Genomic DNA, 7,564 nt, shown 5'->3' on the forward strand with positions numbered 1-7,564 from the left:
CTCCGGGATTGGGCCTGCATACGTTCCGAAATCTTCTAGTACATATTATTGTCGCAATAACTCGTTGAGTTCGCGATCCACGTCTGTGGAAGCGTTACCAAGTCGTTTGTTGAGCGTGGATTTAAAAAAGTATATTGTTCAACTAATTTAATATTTTAATTAAAGGACTTTTTACAAATTAAAGGATAAAGAGTTTGATTGAAATAGCAATCAAAGCGTAAAGGCCGGGCTACATGGATCGTACTCTCTGGTGCAATTTTGATTTTCACTAGCGCACCTGGCGGCGGCTAACCGAAGCATTTTTCCAAACAATTTGGAGTCGCTTCAGAAAATATGCTATTTTTCCATGTGATTTTACTTAAATCGGACAAGAAGAGTTTTGTAAAAAGTAGATACACATGTTCTGCACGCATTGCATCCATTTTCATGGCAAAAAACGATGGAAAAACTACTTAAATTTGAGATCCGACAAGAGCACCTCGATGACCAAAAAAGCTTCCACCAGTCGCCGCCAGATGCGCTAGTGAAAATCAAAATTACACTTGCGAGTACGATCAATGTAGCCCGGCCTTAAAATGTCGCAGCCAAAGTTAGACTGTGTCGGCTGTGACCGCGAAAACGCAGTATCGGATATGGTGCTATGTGACGCGTGTTCTAAGTGGTGGCACTTCGATTGCGCTGGCGTTTCCAAGGAAGTGAAGTACGTGAAGTGGGTTTGTGAGCGGTGTGCAAGCGGTAGAAAAAACGAGGCAGCCAAGGTAAAAGTTCATGAGATTAGTGGCAAACCTAGTAGGGCTATTCGTGGGAAGGCCCAATCTCAAGATGGCGATACATCCAAAACCCTTTCAGAGAAACCCGTAGAAGTACCTTCGCAGCAGGAACCAGCGGTAGCCTCATCAAAAATGTCCTTACTCGCAACTCCGGGCATAGTCATCGCTCAGTGAAGCGTTAGGAGCGAAACGGGAACTGCGCCGACAAGTACGGCGTTTATGAAAAAGAACGGAATGGCGCCCAGTCTGATCGAAGGCTTTAGCTCTCGATGTAAAATAACCCACTGCCAAAAGGATCGTGAATCGCACGTTTCTCGCAGAAGTAGAAGCTCTGTGGCAACGAGGCTGGAGCTAGAAAGTTTATCTAAAGAGCGAAGGTTGGAAGTCGAAGCGATTCAAACTGAAATGAATAAAAGCATTGCGAAATTGAATTCGGATTACGAAGCGATGAAGCAACAGATAGAGGATGAAAGTGTTAGCAGGAGAAGTGGTTCCAGCGTTAGTGAAACATCACGAGTCGTTGATTGTTTGACCAGTGACCATGGGCGAAAAGCACTTCCTAACCCATGCACAAGTAAGGTACCAACTGTGGAAGAATGTGAGAGTGCGTGGCGATTGTGGGGTAGAAAGCTACCAATATTTTCCGGTTCGATAAAACAATTGCCTGTGTTCTTTAGCTTCCATAATCGATCAACCGAGGCGTGTGGTTTTACTTCGGTCGAAAACATCACCCGGCAGAAGCGCTTACCGGACCAGCAAGAAAAGTGGTGGAATCCAAGTTCACCTCTCCAGATGCAGCCCCCCAGGTCATGAAGTTGCTGAAGCAGTTGTATGGACGACCAGGACTTTTAGTTAAAGAATTGATCAAGCAGGCAGGGCAGACCATAACCCGAAACCAGAGGCCTTGGACCAATTGATATCTTTCGGTATAGCAGTCCAAAAGTTATGCGATCACTTGACGGCCAACGAAATGGAAGATCATTTCTCTAATCCGGAACTGCTGGAAGAACTGGTGCGAAAAGTGCCGGCCAACAGAGCCTTGGAGTGGGTGCGATTCAAAAGGAACTTCGAGAAACCAACGCTAAAGGAATTTTGCGCTTTCATCGAAGAGCTGACTGAAGACTGTTGTGAATTAACAGTTCCTGCTAATGTAGAAGCTCTTCGTGCGCCACCAAGAAACATTCGAGGTCATTCCTTCTTGCACGTATCTAGTGCGGTTGAATCTGCAAGTAGAATAAACACGAACGGCCAAAGTTCTCATCATGCACATGCTACACCATCGCGAACGAGTGTGAAGTGTTACGTATATAAACATCCAATGCATCGCGTCCGTCAATGTAAGGTCTTCAGATCCATGACGGTTACAGATCGTCACGCTTGCGTCAGTAGTTTGCAGCTTTGCGCGAATTGCCTGGGCAATCATGGAACGAGATCATGCAAATCTCTAACACTGGGGCCCTTTCCGTTTGAAATTCGTAGGCTGAAATTTCAGCCTGTCAGCTGTTTGCATTGTAAAGCAGTTTTCGAGCAGCTATCTAATAGAGTATAATATACAGGTGGGCTTATCCCAAGGTGTATGAATTTAGAAGGCTGATTTTTATCGCTTCTGCTTCTGAATGAAGATTGTAAGAGTGTTTTGAGTATTCGTCAAGCCTCCAGAAAGCTTGTTTGAGCAAAAGTTGTCACCCGTTCTGCCAAAAAGTGATGTTCAAAATTGGTTATGAAAAAATGCTATGAGACCACCTGGACTACATACACTTTGATTCCAGATTTCACCACCCGATCTCTTTAATGCACCTTGGGATAAATGTAAACAACACCGTGTTTTCGACCAGGTACTCGAATCTTATTCTAGCTTTTAGACTAAAATTTTCTAGACTGAAAATCGCAGGCTAGTTTTTTGTGTGGTTTTTATGGTGTGTTTGCATAATTTCAGCCTCCAACTGTCAAACTCCATACAAAAAACAGACTAGAATTGTGAAGACCCCCACTGGTGGAAACGTCGCTAGCCCAACAGTTGAACAGACTTGAAGGCGTTCGTGATCCTCTAGAGCTGTGCTGGATTGGCAATTACAGCAGGAGAGAGGAATCATCACAACGTGTGCAGCTGGAGATATCGGCCAGGGGCGGTGAGCGGCGCTATTCTATAGCTACCGCTCACACCATAAATCAGCTAAGTTTACCGACTCAGTCAATTGACACTTCACTGATATTGAATTTGAACTACTTCCAGGAGCTTCCGGCGATACAGTATCGTAACGCAGTACTTCAACTGCTGTTTGGGCTGCAAGACATATCGCTGATGAAGCCACTGGAAGTGCGATCGGGCGAGGAAGGTCAACCAATTGCTGTGCGAAGTCTACTAGGCTGGTCGATTTATGGTCCAAATAGCATCGACGGATCGACAGCAGCAACGTCCTTCCCGGTCAACCGTCACGAAAGAGTATCGAGAGCAGATGCAACTATGCAACATCCGAACAGCTTGGACTGACAAGGGTTACCTGATGTGAGCATCGTGCAGAGCATCACAACAGTTGCGGAAGATAGCTTAGCCGAAAGCAGCAATGTAAACGCTACAGATTTTTCCCTAAAAGAAGAAGTGCATGATTAGATTAGAATGTACGTGTAGAAGGGATTTGTGCGGGAAGCATCTACCCAACGGAACAAAAGTAGAAAACTTGGAGCAAAATAATCGTTTTTCTCCATCTATCCTCTATACCTCGCTTGCTTGCACTCATGCGCGAGCGCTCGAGTATATTCTCTCAGAACTGAGTATTCGCATTTCAACCCGTGCAGTGAGAATGTATGTGTTAATGTGCAGCGAAATTTGTCTCTGTATCTCACTCCCTCACCCCACACACCCACATACACTCTCCGCGCACTCTTAAAATTTTAGCGCGCACGCTACGTACAACACAATACAAATGGTCGTTTTAACAGCACGCACTGATCAAAGTTGCGATAGTCCAATCGGAATGCCAACACTCCGAGTCAGAGATTTAGGCACTGGTCTAATCTTGTTGCGCGCAACATTGTTGCTGGCATAATGTATGTTTTTTGACAGCTAGCGCAACATTGTTGCCGGCCAAATTCAAACCAATTTGATTTTTGTCCTGCAACATTTTTCTATTTACCTTGGTCATGATCATGACGTATGAAATGACACAACAGCGCTGTATGTTTTGTTGACATCTACTTCATTTGGAAGGTAAGCTTGTGTAGTATAGTTTGTGGTGTATATTTTATTTCTTCAATATATTTACAGAAATTGCGAATAGGAAGATGAATGCAGAACTTCTCATTACTCTTGTTGAAGAAAAAAGATGTTTGTGGTGCGTGAAGGACATTCACTACAAAAACGCGCCATTCAGGGAGAAAGTTTGGAGGAAAATTGCCGGGCAGTTGAATGAAGACCGTAAGTATCGAAATATTTGATATACTTTTGATTATTTCTTTAGTTATCCACGTAAATACCGGTCCTCGCTAGGATGTCCGGGAAGAAGTAAGCAGATTGACTAGTGTGAATATTATGCAACACATCTTAGAACAAGCATTTTGCGCTATAGAAGTGCATACTCATTGTTGTTGTGGTTGCGAGTTGTTGACTGTGGAACTCAGGAAAGGTCACACGAAGAAAGTCCTTTTAAGTCCTGAGCTCCAACCCGATTTAGGAATAAAGATAAATGTCTGTCGAAGAGAAGTTATTATCCTAAATTGTGCATTACAAGGTAGTGGTCTCGAATAATAGAATCCTTTCCTTCGAAAGTGGCGTGTTTCGAAGTGGAGGGCGATCCAGTGGTACAGTCGCCAACTCGAACGACTCAATAACACGCCCGTAACGGCTTCAAGCCCAGAATATACCGTCCCCCCGTAGCAAGGATTGACTATACGGATACGTGGTATTGAATAAAGTCTTGAAAGTCTGTATAGGCCAGCATGTCCGCGTAGGACGTTTACGACAAATAGAACAAGAAGAAGCTTCGAAAATGGCGTAATCGAAATAATAACCTAATGGACGAAGTGTGCCTGACGAGACATAAAACATATCCTAGGATAATCCAATAGAGCTTCGACACGTTCTCCGTTAGCCTCTGAATCGAATCTGAATTTTATTTCTCAAAATCGATTCTTATATACTACATGTTTTATGGTGATGCCGTAAGCCTTTACACAATGTTAAAAAGTATAAGTCTAGGTGTTTGAAAACACCCGGTCTCGTAGTACAGTCAACTCGTACGACTTAACAACATGCCCGTCATGGGTTCAATCCCCAAAAAGACCGCGCTGCCATACGTAGGACTGACTATCCTGCTAGAGGGGGGGGGGGGGGAAATCAATTAGTCACTGAAAGCCAAGCCCACAAGTGGGTACATTGTGGCAGGTTTTGAAAATCTTGGCTTTAATCTGTTAAATTTTGTTTCCATGGCTATGTTTTATGATTATGCTTCAATTCATTTATAAATTTATACCAAATACTCGAAAAATTGTATGGGTTCAATGCCTTGAGTAGGTAATTCAAAGGACGCATTATTGAAGCATGCATACATTTCTGCTCTGTATTATACGATGTACATTTAAAATTATGTTATTACCCTTAGACTGTCCATATCACTTATGCTTATCGATGGACTCAAGCATCGAACCATTTCAAAAATTTAGGCCAGTGATTTAGGTTTCTTTCAATAAGATACAATAAAAAAGTTGTATACCTGCGATAAAACCGTTGGTGCAACAAGTTTTAGTTAACCCGTATGATTGAAGCAGCGACGAGTCAAAGTCACTCATACTTTCTTGCACCTACTGTTATCGTTGCACCTACTAAATCTACTTGTACCTTCCGTGTTAACCAGTAAGACTCCAGATTGCTTATGGATAGCTCCGACCCGGTAGGTGCGGATAGACGCTCATATCGCTAATTCTCATTACGGCCTGCAGACTAGTCACTGCATCGGCGTATCTGTTAGTGAACTTCTTAAGCCAATCGACAGTTACTGTCCATTAAGTGAGTGGTGCTAGATTTGATTCCAAAAGCACTAACAAGAGTAGATTCATGCTTGAACCTAGCGCGCAATTGATACCATGTTCTCTTCTGTTCGATTAACATTTTATAAATAAAGTACACTAAACAGGTTGAATCGAACTTATGAATCAGTCATGAATCAGGTTAAATTTGATAGCGATGAATTTAGGAAGTGCAATACCCCCCTCCAAAGCAGGAACGTTGAGTTTTGCGCTTAGTTGTTTTGTCATTAGTTTTTTAATCTAAAGGAATTCGTAAAGAGTGCCTATTTAGAATACAGTCTGTTCCCGAGTTACGTGGTTCCCGACTTACGCAGATTCGGAGATACGCGGTTTTCTAAATTTTACAGATTAAATGCCAAATCAGTACAATTTTCTGCAACAATTGTCCAATACAGTATGAATTGCATTTATGCTAATATATCTATCTATACATCTAATATAAATATATATATAAAATAAAAGATATTATGCACAAATCGTATCCAATAGATGATAAAGTGTATAAAAGTACTAAATTGAATAAATAATAATGAATAAGCAATTTATTTTGGTCGAAACCCGCGAAATTCGACTTACGCGGATAATCGAGATACGCGGATTCCTCGGGAACGCACAAACTGCGTAACTCGGGAACAGATTTTAGATACAATCTATTAGCATCTTTTATTCAAGAACTTAAAAAAGTATTTATACAGTTCTAAAATCCATAGATTTAAGTAATACGGTAAAGCCGTCCCTCCTCAAAAAAATCCATAGATTATTGTGAACAAAATTGTTATTCAAATTATGAAACTAATTTTATTTATTTTTATATTAGCATTGTTATATACTATCATGTTTGTGACATGAAATAATTTTTGAATCGGTCGCATATAGCATATGCTCTACTTGTTGAGTGGTTATTTTGTCTTGAAGGAGTGCTACTTGAAAGATTCATATTATTACTAAGAAAAGAGTTTATGATTGTATCATTTTCTTTGAAATCCATACAAATGTTGTGTAATAGACACATTGTTTTTACTATTATATCGACATGTTCTGGAGTAACTTGTAACTCAGTTTTTATGCATCTCCATTTAGTGGTCAGTATACCAAAAGCACACTCAACTGTGCGACGAATTCGACTCAAAATAGTGTTAAAATTTATTTTGTCTGCGTCTTCGCTGGTAGGGTAAGGACGCATTAGACATTCCTTCAAAGGGTACCCCTGATCTCCTAGCAACACAAATGACATATTCTCAAAGGTACCAGGTAACGGTCTAGGAATTGGTACATTCAACAAATTGTACTCTAAGCTATAAAATGTATTACTGCTTTGGAATACGCCACTGTCACTACGCCGTCTGTTACGAACCGAGCTTCTCCGGCAGGCCACGCGAAGGTTTGGCCCTCAGCGAGAGTTGCAGGGTTGTAACGGAGGAGAAACAAACAGCAGCAGAGTGGACAGAGTATTTGACACTTCGCCTACTAACCAGTCCTTCCCGCTAGTTGCTTCTGATCCAAGGTTGGGAAGCCTATGCAGACGGAAGGGGGTGTTTGGCTCGGAAATCCAGGGGCTCTGTCCTATTTCGGATATTTAGAATTAAACCTCTTTACTCCAAGAGCTTCTGCGTTTGAATCCTGCTTTATTTAAAATATTGCCTACTTTAATACTAAATTTATCCTCCCAAGTTTACCCGAATATCCGTTCGGACGGGATAATTCGTGTTTCCAGAAACATCTTATTTTGACTTGGAAGGATAAACAATGGTTACTACGATTAGATTGGTAAA

Source organism: Anopheles gambiae, chromosome 2, assembly GCF_943734735.2.
Source record: "Anopheles gambiae chromosome 2, idAnoGambNW_F1_1, whole genome shotgun sequence".
NCBI lineage: Eukaryota > Metazoa > Arthropoda > Insecta > Diptera > Culicidae > Anopheles > Anopheles gambiae.